The following is a 19,481-nucleotide window of genomic DNA, read 5'->3' as shown; positions in this document are numbered from 1 at the left end:
GCAGTTTATCTTTCGGTTTTATTTAATAACCTGTTCACCAAGTCCATGCCCCAGAAATCTCCTTCCACACTATCCTCTAGTAGATTTCTAGTGTTATCTCTCATCTTGGGGTTCTTAGGCCATCTGGGTTCCACTTCTATTCAAAGTGTTGATAGTGTAAGGTAGTCATCAACCTTCATTTCTCTCCATATCTTGAATGAGATGTGCCAACACCAGCTCCTACACACCCCGCCTTTTTCCTCATTGATTTCGGGTACCACCTGTCACCTATCAAGTCTATTTCTGAAAACGTTTTTCTGTTCCGTGGGTCTCTTTGGCAGTTCCTACACTGGTATCCTGCTGCTTTTATTTCTCTGCCTTTGCATTGTAGTATGTGGTTACCATCTGGTAGAGAAAACTCCCTGGTGCGTTGTGTGGGACACAGCTCCCCGGCCCGTGCTGGTATCATGAGCCTTGCGCTGCCCCAGCCCCTTGGCTGAGGCCGTCGGTCCCGTCGGTCGCTCACAGCAGCACGTGGCAACACACGCCGACCTCCGGCTGCTCACGCCGAGCGTTGTTCACAATCTTAGCTGCAGTGGGTGCAGCTCACTGGCCGTGTGGGAATCGAACCAACGACCTGGGCATTAGGAGCACCCCCGGCGCTCCAACCACCTGAGCCACCAGGCAGGCCCTCCTTGTCTTGATACCTGAAGGCAGAAAATGTGCTGTTGGAACCTAGTGACCCCAACGTCCCACAGAAATCAGGTGATTAGCTCTGTTACCAGGTGTGGCTGGGACTGAATTAGGAAGCTTGCCATGTGATTCTGCAAACACGGTCATCTGCTCAAAGGCAGAGCACAAGGAGTTGACTCTAAGTGGCATATCTATACCTGTGGATCCTCCGTGTGGCTTCCCGTCTCACTCAAGGAAACACCAAGGGCCTTAGAATATCCTCCATGCCCTGCATTGTCCCCCACTCCACAACCCGGTCTGATGCCCCCCGCTCCCTCTGTCCTAGCCACACGGGCCTTCTTGCTGTTCCCCAAACACACATGCCCTCTGCACCACTCTTCCTCCAACATGCTTTTGCCTCACTCCCTCACCTCCTTCAGCTAGTGGTCAAAGCGGCCCCATCAAGGCCCTCCTGGGCCAGGCGTTGCCGTCCCCCTACCTGCCTTGCCCTCTCCAAAACACCTTGCCCACCTAGCACATTGTCTTAGTGGGCCGCTGAGTGCATTCACTGGTTGTCCATCTCCTCCCACTAGCAGGTAAGCTCCATGCGAGACCTTTGTCCTTTCCATTCCCCAGAGCCTGAAACAGGGCAGGCGCAGAGTATGGGTTCAGTACGTATTTGCTGAACAATATAGAACTCACTCTACTGCTCTACATTCATACCACGGAACCTTTGCAAGAGCTGTATCCATGCGGACGTGGGCTCAGGGGATGTGCATCTTTATATTTATCTGAAAATACCGGAAAATGGCCCATTTCTTTGGTTCATTTTTCTTTTTCAAGTTGTCCTGAGGACAGAGGATTTCCTGAAACTTGTCCCAGGATTGGGCTGGCAAGGCCTCAGCCTTCCTGCCACTCGTTTCCAGATTACACCCCCCTCACCTTTTCCTTGCATTCAGCAGAGTGCCCTGCATAGAACAGGTGACCCATCACTGTTTACTGAATAAAAGCCTCATTAGATGAATCTGAACAAATGAGGTGGTGAACACTGCATGCAACAACCCCCCAATATGGAGACCTCAAGCAGCCAGAAAGTAAATAGTAACGTGAAATCAGCTCCAGCCTAGCTTTTGTCAAAGTCGGAGAATTCAAAAACTGAAAGGGAACCCGTTTTATAGGTGAGGGCTCCCAGGTGCAGGGAGGTTAAGAAAACTGTTCTGAGTTACTGAGGGCTGCGGGCAGCTGCTGACTAATTCAGCCTCCTCTCCATGTATCCAGCTGCCTCGACTGCTAAGTCACAATTTGAACATGGGAATTAACAAGTATTTAAATGTATCTTCACTTCCTGTGGCTGGCTTGGCACCCCTTCTTCTCTCTTAGATGGCATGTTTCTGCTCATTTGTCCCTCGCGACACCCTTCGTGAGCCATCACCCACCACCTAGACCAAGAAGTCAAGTAGTGTCAACGTATGGTCCAGTTGCAGTGTGCATGCCATTTATATCATTTCGTTATATTTCATTTTCATAATGAACTTTCCAGAGGTGCATTATCTTCAACCCCCCTGCCATTTCTTTTCTGCTGAAGAAGCTGACACTCAATAGAGCTCAAGGGCCTTCAGCAGGATGGGGACCGGAATCCAACTGTCTGCCTGATCCCAAAACAAAACCCACGTGGCCCCCTTGTGTCACCCCAGGTTCTCAACCTGGGCACCGTCGACATTTGAGGCTGGATAACGCTTTCTTGTAGGGGCCATCTGTGCAGCCTCTACCCACGGGATGCCGGCACCATCTTCCCTGTAGTGACAGCCAAACAAGTCTCCAGACGTTGCAAAATGTCCCCTGGGAACCAAAATCACACACACAGCCTCTCACGGAGAACCGCTTCACTACATCATGGCACCTCTGATCCTAACGCACAGCATGTCACTAAACATGGACCCACATCGTGGGACCCCGCTAAGAACACAGATCTTACTTGGCCTCCCATTTGTATAAAGAGGCCGTTTAGCATAACGTTCCTTGGCGTCTGAACACAGCCAGAATGCCTGGGTCAGATCCTGGCTCTGCACCTCACTAGTTATTGACTTTGGACGAATGGCTTACTCTGCCAAACAGGGATGATAATATTACCCGACTCATGAAATTAAGTCAGATTAAATATTTAAAGACTATTGTAGGGGATCAGAAGATGCCACCCCAAAATATGCCACTTTGGCATAAGGATTACTGTGAGCTACAGACAACTGAGAAACAGAGACCTCCCCCCACCAAAAAAAGCTCTCTGCGCTCCCTCGTTTGCCTAAAAGTAGGACACAAATTTCCCTTCATGAAGACAGCTCCCCTCTCCTCTCCCGTCTGAGGAAGGGCAGAATGAGACAACTTTAGACAGTCATCAGCCCAGAGATGACACCAACAGAAACCTACATAACACAACTTCCTAAAATAAGCTTGTCTGCCATCAGCTTCCCCTACACTTCTTACCTTCGCACAGTTTGCCACCCCTAATAGCCGAAACCCCTTTTCCTTGGCCATTTCTCTGGAAATGTACTGTTCTTTGTCAAAATGGTAGATAAGCTCTCAGGCCTCACCACTTCTTTAGGGTTTTCATTTCTTCCTGGACAGCTTCCTGTGCCATGTGAAAATACCAATATCAAATAAAATTTGTATGCCTTTTCTCTGGTTAATCTGTCTTTTGTCAGTTAAATTTCATGGCCCTGTACACAGACACTGAGGAGTAGAAGAGTGTTTTTCCTCTTCTACACCACAGAAGATAAACTCTACCAAGAGCAGTGCTCGCCGCCGGGAGGACATTAAAACCTAGTATTGTGCTTCATGATGGTTCGAAGCATCTAAGACTGACAGACAACCACAAACTCTGAGCTATCCCATCATGCTGGATTCTCACTTCCCACACTGACCGACAAGCAGTGTGTTTTAACCAACTGGGTATGGACTTACAGTCATTGTGCCCCCTGCCCCCCACAAGTAGGGCCACCACGTACGTACTACCTCTTCCCAATCTCTAGCATCGTCTCTAGAACCCCTAATTCTTTCCCAGCAGTAAATACTCCATGAATTTGCTCACTGTTGGCTGTTCCCTTGCCTGACGTGTAAATCAATTCGGAGCTCATTTTGATGGTCACTTACTGGCCGTCGTCTCGCCTTTAACAAGTCTTTAGCACAGTGCCAGGCACATAACAAGTCCTCAATAAACATTAGCTAATATGGTCATTACTTTGTAGCCCGATGCAGATGCTCTCCCGAGGCCTCTCTTATCTTTTCTGAGGTTCTCACCCCTTAGCAAGACAGAGTCATCAGAAAACAAAGCTTTACCCATTTTATTGTCAGCGGGAAGACGCAGTAGAGAAGCCAACACTGGCTGGCTGATGGGAAGAGGGACCTGGGCAGTGAGGAAATGCTCACCCAGAACTCACACGCCGACCCCCAGACCCACGACACGCACCAAGCAGTGACGAGGGTCTGCTGTCAAGTGACTCTGGTGCTCTTGTGTTTTGACAGTGAGCAGAGGAAGAACTGTCACCTGGAGGAGACTTAGTGTAACTCTCCCCTGCAGGATGACTCCAGGGCCTGTCTCTCCCCCGTAGACAGACACTTTGGCAAATCAAACCATCCTTATGGAAAGTGTCAGATCCTAGCTGGGGAGGCCCTGTTTCTGCAGGAGTGGAGGCCTGGCACCTGTCCCCAGGAGAAGGAGTGCTTAACACCACCGTTCTCGTCAGGAGACAGGCCGCAGGGGAGGTCTACTGGGTCAGGAGCCCAAACCCCGGCTGGACTCCTGGGATTGCAGAGTCATGTCAGCTGCCTTGGGCTCTTGTCTCAGTTATAAAATCAGAGATTAAGAGAGCTGGCCAGTGTGCCTAGGTCAGCCTGGGTGAGGAAGAACAAATCTCAGATGGGAGGCATTCAGCCCACCCCATTCTCTCCTCTCCTGACCTTATTGACTGGCCTGACCTTCTCAAGCTAATGAATCAGCTTCATAAATACTCCTCGTATTAACTTCTATGTGGGGTTTTTTTGGCGGGGGCAGTTCTGATCCTTTATTTTTGGGGAGGGCGTTTCTGATCCTTTGACATCTGTGGCCCTGCTGACTTCGAAGGGACAGCCCCACCCAGGGTTAGCCAATGCTTAGATAGAGACAGTAAACAACTTGCCTGGAAGTGTGCCTTCCAAAGGCAAACCAGCTGGTCCAGAACCCACACCCCCTCTATCCAGCTGTCACACTCTGGCCACTATCTCTTGCCCTAATGCCCCCAGGGCCAGGTGCCAGACAATTAGCGGCAGAACCTATGCTGCAGAGCCACAGAAATTATTCACACCAGCCAGTCCTAAGCCTGCTTGCTCTGCTTCATCTGTGTTCTCCATAGAAACCACAAAAAAAGGCTCTTGCCCACCCTTCCCCATCTCTCTCTGCCCCCTGATGCTTCTTCCTGTGGACTGGGGGCCAAACCCCTGATGGAATCACCAAAGTGGAGAGCTGTGGCTTCTCACCCCGTTTCCAAACCTAAATCAGTTCACAAACCCAGAACCTCTTGACTGAAGAGGAGGCCAGGTCCCTTGAGGAAAGAATCTGCATTTTCCCTCAAGTAGGTACCTCACATCTCCCTCTAAGACGTCCCTGAAGGCTTCTGCAGGCATTCACCAGGGTGACTCTGCCAGGGGGAAAGGCAATACGCAGACCTTTCAGGACTCACTAGACACCAGTTCTGATCTGATACGAATCCTGGGACCAACAACGCGACTGTGGCTTCTCCTGGTCACAGTGGGGGCTTACTGTGGTCAGGTGACAGACGCAGTCCTGCCTCGTCCAGCTCACAGGGTCCCCATTGGCCCACTGTTATGTCTCTAGTTCCTGAAGGTACAATTGGAATAGACACACTTGGGAAGCCTGCAGAGTTCCCACACTGGCTCTCTGACCAAAGAGATGAAGGTCATGGCTACACTATGACCGCTGGAAGGTCCTGGGTCTTCCCCTTCCTATCAAGATAGTAAGCCAGAGGCAGTGCTACATCCCCAAGGGAACTGCCGAGATTGTTGCGCCATGAAAGATGTGAAAGAAACACCTGTTTAAGTCACCCAGTTTACGTCATCAGGTTGGAATACGCAGAAGTCACTGGATCTCGGAGAATGACTGTGAGTGATCCTAAACGTAGGCAGTGACCCTGACTTGCAGCTGCTCCCCCAGCTGTCGTATCTTTATTTGGAGCACATAAACACTGGCACGTGATTTGCAGCCAGTGACCTGGCCGATGTGTTTTCCTCCACACTAGTTTGTAAGAAATACCAGAGCAATTTTCCTTTATCTGGCAGGGCCAACAGTACACCTTTACAATCTCACCTCAGGGCTTTATCAGTTCTGCTTTTTCAGGGAAGTGTACAGTGTGCCATCTCTCTCTACATAAAGTTTGTGTAAGTATACATAGTGTGCAGCGATCGTGACATTCTACCAGACATCATACTGGCCCACAACACTGATGACAAAATGTGCAGATTGGATCATTTGAGCAGAAAGTAGCAAATTCTTTTTTCTGAGAGATGGGAAAATTTATGAAAGCAAATTTAATCGATATTTTAAACTTTATCTCCACAGGGGTTACACAGAAAAGAAGTGAAAACCCAAAAGAAGCAGCCAGGCTTGGAAGATTACATACCGTTTTAACAACAGTTGATAAATTGTGAAGTAAATAGGTGAAGGAAAAGGAGTCTGGGCTTTTTAGGGGTGGTAAATTGTGGGAAAGTAAATATATGGGGAAACTGATGGAAGATAAGGGTTACTTTATTTAAGGTTTGTTTATATAGATCCATCTCAGTATCATCTCTGTTTCCAGTGATAAGGGTTGTTTTTCTCTTCTTAGTACAGGAGAGAGGAGACACCTTTACAAAGGAAATTCTTTTCCTCCCTAGGAAATTTTTCTTTATGGCTACCTGTGGTCCTTTTTAAAAAATTATTTCTTTTTCAGTTACAGTTGACATTCAATATTATTGTTACTTTCAGGTGTACAGCATAGTGGTTAGACATTTATATAATTTATGCAGTGATCACCCCAGTAACTCTAGCACCCACCTGGCACCATACATAGTTATTATAATATTATTGACTATATTCCCTATGCTATATTTCACAACCCTGTGACTATTTTGTAAGTGCCCATTTGTATTTCTTAATCCCTTCACCCTTTTCACCCAGCTTCCTAGCCCCCTCCCTTTGGGCAACCATCAGTTTGTTCTCTGTATCTATGAGTCTCTTTCTGTTTTGTTTTCTCATTTATTTTGTTCTTTAGATTCCACATATAAGTGAGATCATATGGTATTTGTCTTTTTCTGTCTTATTTCACTTAGCATAACACCCTGTAGGTCCATCCATATTGTCACAAATGGTAAGATTTTCTTGTTTTTTTATGGCTGAGTAATATTCCATTGTACATATGTACCACAATTTCTTTATCCAATCATATATTGATGAGCACTTAGGTTACTTCCATATCTTGGCTGTTGTAATTAGTGCTGCAATGAACATAGGGGAGCATATATCTTTTCAAATTAGTGTTTTGGAATTCTTCAGGTAAATACCCAAAAGTGGAATTGCTGGGTCATAAGGTAGTTCTAATTTTAATTTTTTAAGGAACCTCTGAGCTATTTTCCATACAGGCTGCACCAATTTGTAATCCCACCAGTAATGTATGAGGGTTTCCTCTGCTCCACGTCCTCACCAACACTTGTTGTTTGTTGGCTTATTGATGATAGCCATCCTGACAGGTGTGAGGTGATATCTCATTGTGGTTTTAATTTGCGTTTCTCTGATGATTCGTGATGTTGAGCATCTTTTTATGTCTATTGGCCATCTGTATGTCCTCTTTGGGGAAATGTCTATTCAGATCCTCTGTCCATTTTTCAATTGGATTGTGTTGTTGTTGTTGTTGTTTTGGTGTTGAGTTGTGTGAGTTCTTTATAAATTTTGGATATTAACCCCTTATCATATGTATCACTGGCGAATATCTTCTCCCATTCAGTAGGCTGTCTTTTCATTTTGTTGATGGTTTCCTTTGCTGTGTAAAACCTTTTTAGTTTGATGTAGTCCCATTTGTTTATTTTTTCTTTTGTTTTCCTTGCCTGAGAGATAGATCAGAAAAAAATATCACTAAGAGCAATGTCAGAGAGTTTACTGCCTATATTTCCATCTAGGTTTTATGGTTTCAGGTCTCACATTTAAGTCTTTCATCCATTTTTAGTTTATTCTTGTTTATGGTGTAAGAAGGTGGTCCAGTTTCTTTTCTTTTTTTTGCATGTATCTGTCCAGTTTTCCCAACACCATTTATTGAATAGACTGTCTTTACCCCACTATATGTTCTTGTTTCCTTTGTCATAGATTAAATGGCCATATAGGCGTGTGTTTGTTTCTGGGCTCTCTATTCTGTTCCATTGATCTATGTGTCTGTTTTTATGCCAGTACCATATTTTTTATTACTATAACCTTGCAGTATAGTTTGATATCAGATAGCATGATACCCCCAATCTTTTGTCTCAAGATTGCTGTGGCTATTCAGGGTCTTTTTTGATTCCATATAAATTTTAAGATTATTTGTTCTAGTTCTGTGGAAAATGTCACTGATAGGGATTGCACTGACTCTACAGATTGCTTTGGGTAGTATGGACATATTAACAATGTTAATTCTTCCTACCCATGAGTGCACTACATGCTTTCATTTATTTGTACCTTCAATTTCTTCAGTGTCTTATATTTTTCTGAGCACAGGTCTTTTACCTTCTTGGTTAAATTTATTCTTAGGTTTTTTTTTTGGTGCAATTGTAGATGGGATTGTTTTTTAAACTTTTCTTTCTGACAGTTCATTATTGGTGTATAAAAATGCAACCGATTTCTGAATATTAATTTTTGTATTCTGCTACTTTACTGAATTCATTTATCAGGTCGAATAGCTTTTTGTGTGTGAAATCTGTCAGGTTTTCTATAGATAGCTTCATGTCATCTGCAAATAATAACAGTTTTTCTTCTTCCTTTCTAATTTGGATGCCTTTTATTTCTTTTTCTTGTCTTATTGCTTGGGCTAGGACTCCAGTACTATGGTGATTAATTAAAAGTGGTAAAAGTGGTCATCCTTGTCTTGTTCCTGATCTTAAGGAGGATGTTTTTAGCTCTTCCCCATTGAATATGATGTTAGCTGTGAGTTTGTCATATATGGCTTTAATTATGTTGAAGTATGTTCTCTCTATTCGCACTTTGCTGGGAGTTTGTATCATAAGTGGATGCTGCATCTTGTCAAATGCCTTTTCTGCATCTATTGATGATCATAGGATTTTTATCTTTCATTTTGTCTGTGTGGTATATCATGTTCATTGATTTACAGATACTGAACCAATCTTGCATCCCAAGAATAAATCCCACTTGATCATGAGGTATGATTTTAAAAAGATTTTTATTAAAATATAGCTAACATACAATATTATATTAGTTTCAGGTGTACATCATAGTTATTCAACAATACCCACCTGGCACTATAGATAGTTATTACCATATTATTGATTATACTCCCTATACTTTACATCCCCGTGACTGTTTTATAACTACCAATTTGTATTTCTTAATACCTTCACCTTTTTCACCCTGCCCCCAACCCCCTCCCATCTATCACCCCAATAGATCTGATTCCCATCTGACACCTCATATAGTTATTACGATATTATTAACTATATTCCTTATGCTATACCCTACATCCCCATGACTACTGTGTAACAACCCTTCCCCTTTTTCATCCACCTCCAATTCCCCTCCCATCTGACAACCATCAACATGTTCTCTCCTGTTTCTACCTGTTTCTCTCATGAGTTTCTACCTGTTTCATTTGTTTGTTTATGTTCTTCTTTAGATTCCACTTATAAGTGAAATCATGACATTTGTCTTTCACTGTCTGATTTACTCAGCACAATACCCTTTAGGTCCATCCATGTTGTCACAAATGGCAAGATTTCTTTCTTTTTTCTTTCTTTTTTTTTGTTTTTTACAGCTGAATAATATTCCATTGTATATATGAACCACCTCTTTCTCCATTCATCCATTCAGGGACATCCGTATCTTGCCTTCATATCTTGCCTATTATAAATAATGCTGCAATGAACATAGGGATGAGCACATCCCCTCAAAGTAGTGTTTTAGGTTTCTTTGGATAAATACCCAGAAGTGGGATTATTAGGTCCTTCTCTGTCTCCTGTTATAGTCTTTGTTTTAAAATCTATTTGGTCTGGTATAAGTATTGCTACTCCAGTTATTTTTGTTTGTTTCCATTTTCATGAAATATCTTTTTCCACCCCTGTGTTTTTCAATCTGAAGTGAGTCTCTTGTAGGCAGCATATTTAAGAGTCTGTTTTCTTATCCATTCAGCTCCCCTATCTTTTGGTCGGAACATTTAACCATTTATATTGAAAGTAATTGTTGATAGGTATGTAGTTATTGCCATCTTATTCGTATATATATTTTTTCATCTTAAAGAAGTCTCTCTATGATTCCTCGTAATACTGGTTTGATGGTGATGAACTCCATTGCTTTTTCCTGTCTGGAAAGCTCATGATCTGTTTTTCAAATCTAAATGATAGCTTTGCTAGGTAGAATAATCTTGGTCACGAGTCCTTGCTTTTCATCACTTTGAATGTTTCCTGACAATCCCTTCTGGCCTGCAAAGTTTCTGTTGAAAAATCAGCTAAAGTCTTATGGAGAGCTCACTTGTAGATAACTGTTTTTCTCTTGCTGAATATTCTCTGATTGTAACCTTTGGCATTTTAATTATGATTTGTCTTGGTATGGACCTTTTTGGGTTCATCTAGTTTGTTACTCTGTGCTTCTTGGACTTGTACATCTATTTCCTTCACCAGGTTAGGGAAGTTTTCCATCATTAGTTCTTCAAATGAGTTTTCAATTCCCTGCTCTCTCTCTTCTCCCTCTAGTACCCCTATGATGCAAATGTTGTTACATTTGATGTTGTCCCAGAGGCCCCTTAAACTATCCTCATTCTTTTGGATTCTTTTTTCTTTTTGATGTTCTGATTGGTTGTTTTCTTTTACATTGTCTTCTAAATCACTGACTTGACCCACGGCTTCATCTAATCTATTGTTGATTCCCTATGTATTTGTCATTTCCATTATTGTATTCTTTATTTTTGACTGGTACTTTTTTATGTTTCCGATCTCTTTGTTGAAGTTTTACCTGAGATCATTGAGCATCCTTATAACCAGTGTTTGGAACTCTGCATCTTGTAGATTACTTGTCTCCATTTTGTTTAGTTCTCTTTATGGAGGTTTGTTCTGTTCTTTTGTTTGGGACATGTTTCTTTGTCTCCCCATTTCAGCTCCCTCCCTGTGTTTGTTTCTATATATTAGGTAGGGTTAGGTAAGGCTGCTCTGTCTCCCAGTCTCAGTAGAGTTATCTTATGTAGTAGATGTGCTGTGAGGCTCAGTGACACACTCTTCCTGGTCACCCGAGCTGCACACTCCCGGTGTGTCCCCTGTGTGGGATGTGTGTACCCTTCTGTTATAGTTGAGACTTGGTTGCTGTTTGCACTTCAATAGGAGGGATTGACCCTCAGGCTCATTGGTTGTGAGGACTGGCTATGACTACAGTGGAGGAGTTGTGGTATAGGGGCTGACCCTACAGAGCAGGATCTGCCTCAGCAGGGCTCTGGTGCCTGTACAATCCATCTCTTGGGTGTATCATCCTTGGAGGTTGCTAGGTGATGCCCCAGCTCATTTCAAAGCTGGACACTGGGTGTGCCAGCCCCAGGGCTACCTGGGAGGGGAGCTACTGCAGGTCAAGTTCAGCTATATCTCATGCCCCACCCAGGGCCACCCAGCAGGAGCCACGAAGTAATCCAGGTGATGGTAACCTCGTGCAGATGGCCACCACTTGCACCGCGCTTTGATGTGCCTCAAGAGGCCAAGCCGCAAACCAAGGCCAGCTGCTGCTAATGCCGGGCTTAGGGCTACTCAGCCAGAGGTACAGAGCATGCTCAAGCCAGATGCTGCTTGTCTGGGTTCTGCAAACCTTTGAGAGACCCTAGGAAAGTCTGTAGCATAAGGAAAGGCAGGCGGTTTGTATGAAAAAGCCACTGGAAAGAGCTTTGGTGTGTCCAAATGTTGGGTGGAGTAGGGTCTCAGAATCACCAGGGCATGGAGAACAAATGGCATATGTATGGTGGCCACCTGCATCTGCATGCTGGGAAAGGGGAGGGCTCAACAAAGAAACAATGGCTTCTGCCAGCTCCTCCGTCTGGGAGAAAGCTGCCCCTCCAGCCCTTGTCCTGTAGCCAAACAACTCAATTTCTCACGCCCTCCCTTCACCCTTCTTATGTCCCTGTTGCCTCTCCAACCATTGCCCCAGAGCTGGAGCTCAGAGCCAGTGAGTAAGTCTGTGCCCAGTCCCTTTAAGAGGATCACCTGGGACTCCAGCCACCCTCCATTTCACTCGGCCACAATCTCCACTGGTTTTCACAACCAGAAATTATGGGGACTTCTCTCCCTGGCACTGGAATACTGGGCTGGAGAGCCTGGTGTGTCACTGGGACCCCTTGTTTCTATGTGCGGGACCTCAGCAGCCAACATATCCCTCCTAATTTTTTTTTTTTTAAGATTTTTTTGGGGAAGGGGAACAGGACTTTATTGGGGAAGAGTGAGTACTTCCAGGACGTTTTTCCAAGTCAAGTTGTTGTCCTTTCAATCTTAGTTGTGGAGGGTGCCATTCAGCTTCAAGTTGTTGTCCTTTCAGTCTTAGTTGTGGAGGGCGCAGCTCAGCTCCAGGTCCAGTTGCCATTGTTAGTTGCAGGGGGCGCAGCCCACCATCTCTTACAGGAGTTAAACCGGCAACCTTGTGGTTGAGAGGATGTGCTCCAACCAACTGAGCCATCTGGGAGCTCAGCGGCAGCTCAGCTCAAGGTGACGTGTTCAATCTTAGTTGCAGGGGGCGGAGCCCTTGCGGGACTCGAGGAATTAAACTGGCAACCTTGTGGTTGAGAGCCCACTGGCCCATGTGGGAATCGAACCGGCAGCCTTCGGAGTTAGGAGCACGGAGCTCTAACCACCTGAGCCACCGGGCCAGCACCCTCCCTCCTAATTTTCAATGGTCACACGCTGGTGTGGGACCAGCCCATTCTGTATCTCTGCCCTTCCTACCAGTCTCAAGGTGGCTTCTTCTGTATGTCCTTAGTTATAGGGCTTTGGTTCAGCAAGATTCCAGGTGAATCTCAATGATGGTTGTTTTGTAGTTTAGATGCATTTTTTTTTGTTTTATTTTCCCCCCCCTTCTTCTGCCTCTCCCCACCCCCACTCCAGTTCAAGCCATTGTTTCTCAGTCTAGTTGTGTAGGACACAGCTCCCTGGCCCATCCTGGTATTATGAGCCTTGTGCTCCCCCCGACCCCCGCTGAGGCAGTCAGTTGCCAGTCGTCGGTCAGCAGCTCACAGCAGCTCACAGCAGCTGCTGGCCACTCACGATGGCTGCTGGCCACTCACACTGGTCACCAGCCGCTCGCGGCAGCACATGGTAGCCCATAGCAGCTCACCACAGCTTACGCCGACCTCCAGCTGCTCATAACAGCCCAGCTCCAGGGAGAGCTGTTGTTCACAATCTTAGCTGTAGAGGGCGCAGCTCACTAGCCCATGTGGGAATCTAACCAGCGACCTGGCATTAGGAGAATGGCGCTCCAACCACCTGAGCCACTAGGCCAGCCCTAGTTGTAATTTTGATGTGGTCATAATAGAAGCGAAGCACAGCATTTACCTACTCTGCCATCTTGACTATAACCTAGTGTATGATTTTTAAATATATTGTTGAATTTGACTTGCTAATACTTTGTTGAGAATTTTTGCATCATTAGGAATATCGGCTTATAATTTTCTTTTTTTGTAACGTCTTTGACTGGTTTTGGAATCAGGGTAACGGTAACCTCGTAAAATTAGATTGGGAGCTTTCCTTCCTCTTGAAAGTTTTGGAATAGTTTGAGAAGGATAAGTGTTCATTTTTCTTTGAACATTTGGTAAAATTCACCTGTGAAGTCATCAGGTCCAGGACTTTTGTTTGTTGGGAGTTTTTTGATTACTGATTCAATTTCATCAGTAGTAATTGGTCAGCTTAGATTTTCTGTTTCTTCTTGATTTAGTCTTGGAAGATTGTATGTTTCTAGGAAATGTATCCATTTCTTCTAGATTGTTCAATTTATTGGTATATAATTGTTCATAATATTTTCTCATGATCCTTTGTATTTCTGTGGTGTCATTTGTCACTTCTTCATTTCTGATTTTATATATTTGGGTCCTCTCTTTTTTATCTTGATGAGTCTGGTTAAAGGTTTATCAATTTTGTTTATCTTTTCAAAGAACCAGCTCTCGGTTTCATTGATCTTTTATATTGTTTTTTAGACTCTATTTCATTTATTTCTGCTTTGATATCTAATATTTCCTTCTACTAACTTTGCGCTTTGTTGCTGTTCTTTTTCTAGTTCCTTTAAATTTAAGGTTAGCTTGTTTATTTGAGAGTTTTTTGTTTGTTTGTTTGTTTTTATTAGTTTTAGGTGCACAAAACAAAGTAATAGTTAGATGTTTATTATTTATATCCCTCACACTGTGTCAACCCCCCGCCCCCCATCCCACTATCCCTCTGACATCACACACAGCCATTACGTTTTATTTGAGGGTTTTTTTGTTGTTTCTCGAGGTAATCCTGTATTATTATGAATTTCCCTCTTGGACTGCATTTGCTATGTTCCATAGCTTTTGGGTCGTTGTGTTTTCATTTTTATTTGTCTCAAGGTATCTTTTGATTTCTTTTATCTCATTGTTAACCCATTCATTATTTAGTAGCATGTTATTTAGTTTCCATATGTTTGTGTGTTTTTCAGATTTCTTCTTGTAATTTATTTCTAGTTTTATACAATGTGTCAGAGAAAACGTTTGATGTGATTTCTATCTTCTTAAATGTATTGAGACTTGTTTTGTAGCCTAACATGTGGTCTATGCTGAAAATTGTTCTATGTGCACTTGAAAAGAATGTATATTCTATTGCTGCTTTGGGGTGAAATACTCTAAAAATATCAATTAAATATGTCTGGTCTAGTGTGTCATAGGCTTCTGATCCCTTGTTGATGTTCTTTCCGATAGATCTGTCCATTTACGTCAGTGGGATTTCAAGTCCCCTACGATGATTGTATTATTGTCTATCTCTTCCTTTATGTCAGTCAATATTTGCTTTATATATTTAGGTGTTCCTATGTTGGGTGCATAAATGTTTACAGGGGTTGTATTTTTTTGTTGTGTTGATCCCTTTATCATTAGGTACTATCCCTGTTTGTCTCTTATTTATAGTCTTTGTTTTAAAGTCTATTTTGTCTAATATAAGTAGTGTTACCCCAGCTTGTTTGTTTGGTTTTTTGCCATTTGCATGAAATATCTTTTTCCATCCCTTTACTTTCAGTCTGTGTGTATCTTTCAATCTGAACTGGATCTCTTGTGGGCAGCATATGTATGGGTTTTGTTTTCTTATCCATTCAGCTATCCTATGTCTTTGGATGGAGCGCTTAACCCATTTACATTTAAAGTGATTATTGATAGATACATAGTTTTGCTTTTTTATTATGCATCTTTGTGTTCTTCCTTCTCCTTCACCTCCTTTTCTTCTTCTTCCTTCTCCTCTTCCTCCTCCTTCTCTTCCTCTTCCTCCTCCTCCTCCTTCTCTTTCTCCTTCTTCTTCTAGAAATTCCTTTAACATTTCTCATAATACTAGTCTGGTGGTGATGAACTCCTTTAGCTTTTTCTTGTCTGGGAAGCTCTTTATCTCTCCTTCAATTTTAAATGATAGCTGGGTAGAGTAATTTGGGTTGTAGATCTTTGCTTTTTATCACTATGAATATTTTGTGCCAATCCATTCTGGCCTACAAAGTTTCTGTTGAGAAATCAGCTGACAATTTTATGGGAGCTCCCTTGTAAGTAACTAATTGTTTTTCTCTTGCTGCTTTTAAGTTTCTCTCTTTGTCTTTAACCTTTGGCATTTTAATTAATTTAATGTGTCTTGGTGTGGGCCTCTTTGGATTTATCTGTTTGGAACTCTCCACACTTCCTGGGCTTGTATGCCTATTTGCTTCACCTTTCTGTCATTATTTCTTCAAATAGATATTCAATTCCTTGCTCTCTCTCTCTCTCTTCTTCTTCTGGTATCCCTATGATGCAAATGTTGTTATGCTTGATGTGGTCCCAGAAGCCCCTTAAACTATTTCAATTTTTTTTGGATTCTGTTTTCTTTTTGCTGTTCCAATTGGTTTTTTTCTGCTACCTTGTCTTCCAAATCACTGATTCAACCCTCTGCTTCATCTAGTCTGCTGGTGATTCCTTCTAGTGCATTCTTCATTTCCGTTATTGTAGTCTTCATTTCTGACTGGTTCTTTTTTATGGTTTCTGGTGTTCTTTTTAATGCTTACTTACTATTTCTTGGTTGAAGTTCTCACTGAGTTCATCTATTCTTCCCCTAAGTTCATTGAGCATTTTTATAACCATTGTTTTGAACTCTGTATCTGGTAGGTTGCTTGCATCCATTTCATCTAGTTGTTTTTCTAGGGTTTTCTCTTATTCTTTTATTTGGGATGTGTTTCTTTGTTTCTTCATGTTGGCTGCCTCTCTGTTTTTTTTCTATGTATTAGGTAGATCTGCTACGTCTCCCAGTCTTGGCTGAGTGACCTTATGTAGTAGGTTCCCTGTGTGGCCCAGGGGCACAATCTTTCTGGTTACCTGCACTGGATGCTCCAGGAGTGTCCTTGTGTGGCTTGTGTGTGCCCTCCTGTTATATTTAAGCCTGGATTGCTAATGGCATGTCAGTGGGTGAGACTGAACCTCAGGCTGACTGGCTATGGGGTTTGGCCACGTCCACAGCTTATCAGCTGTGGGGGAGATTACCCATATGCAACAGGATTCACCCCAGTGGGCTCTGGTGCCTGTTGAGAGCTCTTTGGGTGTGCCACTTGTGGGGTTAATTTTGTGGTGCTCTGCTGTGGTCTGAAGCTGACCTCCAGGTATGCTGGTTCTGGGACCTCTTGGGAGGGGCTCCAGTGCAGGCCCAGGTCAGCCACTGCCTGTGACTGGCCCGGGATTACCTGGTAGGAGCTATAAAGTGATCCACAGTGGGTCACTGCCTGTGCTAGATCAGGAGGTACATGGGAGAGGCCACACTGTGAACTGAGGATGGCTGCCACCTCACTACCAACCCTGAGGAAGTGCTGCAAAAAGCTCAGGACACTTCAAGGCCTGCTGTTGCCTGCTGGTTTCCGTGAGGCTCTACACTAATAGAACCTTGTGCAGTAAACAAGCTGGGTGAGGCAGGGTCTCAAGGAGTCATGAGGGTGGGCCAAGTGGTGTTCACTAGGTTAGCTTCTGGTTGAGTGTCAGTGCTGAGTCTGGAGCTACTCAGCAAAAGTCTCAGAGAACACCAAGGCCAGCCACTACCCACCTGCAGCCTACAGACCCACTAGAGTTGTCCAAGAAAGAGTGCAATGTGGGTGGGACTGGCTGTTCACCAAGAAAATGCCTCTGGCATTGTGCGAGTTGGGTGGGGTCTCAGGGAGCCGTCAGGGTGGGGTGAGTGGTGCTCACCCCACCAAGTCAGGTTCAGATTTGGTACATGACGGAGGGCTCCACATAGGAAAGATGGCGCCTGCCTGCTGGCTGCACAGGAGGAGGATTCTACGCAGGGAACATAGTGACTGTCCCTCCAGTCCTCGTTTTGAAGCCATACAATTCAGTATTTCCCTGTATGTCTCTGACACCTCCTGAGTCACTGCCCCTCCACTGGAGCCTGTGAGAAAGTGAGTTTGTTTGCAGGCCCTTTAAGAGGACATCTGGGTTTCCCACAGCCTTCCATCCCACCCAGATGGTCAGAATCCCCACTCATTTTCATAGCCAGGTGTTGTGGGGTCTCCTCTTCCTGGCACATGTACTCCAGGCTGGGGAGCCCACTGTCGGGTTGATGTTTCTTACCTCTTGGGGGTCATACCTCAGTGGCTAAGACATCCCTCTCGATTCTCAGCCACCACAGCAGGTGTGGGGCGGTCCTGTTCCACATCTCTGCCCCTCCTACCAGTCTCAATGTGGCTTCTTCTTTATATCCTAGTTATAAAACTTGTATTCAGCTAGACTTCAGATAGTTTTCCAGGTTGATGGTTCTACAGTTTAGTTGTAATTTTAATGTGGTCACTGGAAGAGGCAAACATAGTGTGTATCTACTCCACCATCTTGGATCCTCCTACAAAGGGGAAATTCTAGCAAATTCTGTAGATGCTGTATTGGTCAGGGTCAAACTGGACACAGAAATAGGCAGTCAAAGATATAATGAACACACTACTCCTAGGGAAAGATCCAGGCCTTATTATGGAGGGCATGACCATAGCTAACTGGAAGGGTTGCCAAGGGAGCCCTTCATGGGTAAGTGCCTCATTGGTGGCACCTTGATGCAAAACTGCCTGAATTGGACCAAGGGAAGCTGCTAGTCACTAAGTGTGCTGGCCACTGTGTACTGCAGGAGCCAGGCCCTGGAGGAGCCACTCAACTACAGGACCCATATGCTGGAGAAACCTTATGCTGCAGGTGCCAGGTTCTAAAGAAATCAGGAATTGCAAGAGTGCAGCTAGAAGAGCACACCAGAACCAGGAAGATAACCCTGTCCTTTCTCAATGCTCTTCCAGCACCCTCTATTCACAAACCTTAACATTGTTCCAAGTGGCAAAGGAGAGCTATGTAAAGGGCATGTAAAGAACTATGAAATAGGTCTGAGCTCTTATCTTATTTGCCAACTAAGTTAGTGTGCCTCAATTTCATAGACACTGTCAGAAAATATGAGATACCCTGGTCAGATTCAAAGACTTTTATGACTTCCAGCACAGCAAACAGAATGAACCTTATTCTAGCATTGATTCTCCTTGCCTATGAAGTCCCATGACAGTGACACAGAGGTGTACATACAGTAGGTCTGCATCACAGCTGGGGGACCCTGGCATTGGAGAACTCAAATCTTTTTTAAGGAAGCAAACCTGCCTGACCTTTTCCCATTGTTTTTTTTTCTTTTTTCTTTTTTTAATTAATAAATTTTATTTTTAGAGGAGTTTTAGGTTCACAGCAAAACTGAGCAGAAAGTATAGAGAATTCCCATAGACTCCCTATCCCCATATGCATACAACTTTCCCCTCTATCATCATCGTGCACCAGGTAGTACATTTGTTATAATCAATGAACATACACATCTTTATCACCCAAAGTCTGTAGTTTCCTTTAGGTTCTGCTCTTGGTGTTGTGCATTCTATGGGTTTTGACAAGTATGTAATGACACATATCCACCATTGTATTGTCATTCAGAGAAGTTTCACTGCCTTGAAATTATTTTGTGCTCTGTCTATTCATCCCTCTCTCCACCTTAACCCCTGGCATTCACTAGTCCTATTACTGTCTCCACAGTTTGGCCTATCCCAGAATGTCATATAGTTGAAATCATATAGTATGTAGCCTTTTTACATTGGCTTCTTTTCACTAAGTAATATGCATTGAAGGTTCCTCCGTGTCTTTTCACAGCTTGATAGTTGATTTATTTTTAGCACTAAATAATATTCTATTGTCTGGATGTACCATAGTTCATTTTATCTATTCACCTACCAAAGGACATCTTGATTGCTTCCAAGTTTGGCAATTAAGAATAAAGCTGCTAGAAACATTCATGTGCTGGTTTTTGTGTGTACATAAGTTTTCAATTTATTTGGGTAAATACTAAGGAGCACAATCACTACA

Source organism: Rhinolophus ferrumequinum, chromosome 9 (assembly GCF_004115265.2).
Source record: "Rhinolophus ferrumequinum isolate MPI-CBG mRhiFer1 chromosome 9, mRhiFer1_v1.p, whole genome shotgun sequence".
Classification (NCBI taxonomy): domain Eukaryota; kingdom Metazoa; phylum Chordata; class Mammalia; order Chiroptera; family Rhinolophidae; genus Rhinolophus; species Rhinolophus ferrumequinum.
Note: the sequence above shows the minus strand (reverse complement) of the source record.